Source organism: Apaloderma vittatum, unplaced genomic scaffold, assembly GCF_000703405.1.
Source record: "Apaloderma vittatum isolate BGI_N311 unplaced genomic scaffold, ASM70340v1 scaffold1350, whole genome shotgun sequence".
Lineage (NCBI taxonomy): Eukaryota > Metazoa > Chordata > Aves > Trogoniformes > Trogonidae > Apaloderma > Apaloderma vittatum.
In genome coordinates, this window is record NW_009693765.1 from 50,875 (window position 1) to 51,188 (window position 314).

The window sequence follows — 314 nt, forward strand, 5'->3', positions numbered from 1 at the left end:
GCGCCGGGAGGCACCGGCGCCGGTGAAGATCCCGGTGGGCCAGCCACTGAAACGTCTCCTTACCTGCCTTGTTGACAGCAGCCCTTCAAAATGAGCGTTTGCCAAGGTAACTTTACAGTCAGGTACGTGACCCAAGCTCTGCAGCTGTGGAGACGGACTGGCACTATTCCTCTGGCTTTTCCTGGGTCGCTGCCAGTAGCAGCCCAAAACTCCTCCGCCACAGGTACTCGGTTTTATGTTGCTTTGCGAGATCATTTTTTTGTTACGGATCCCTGAGGTGCAGCGCAAGGCAACTTTCACTGACACGGTCTTTG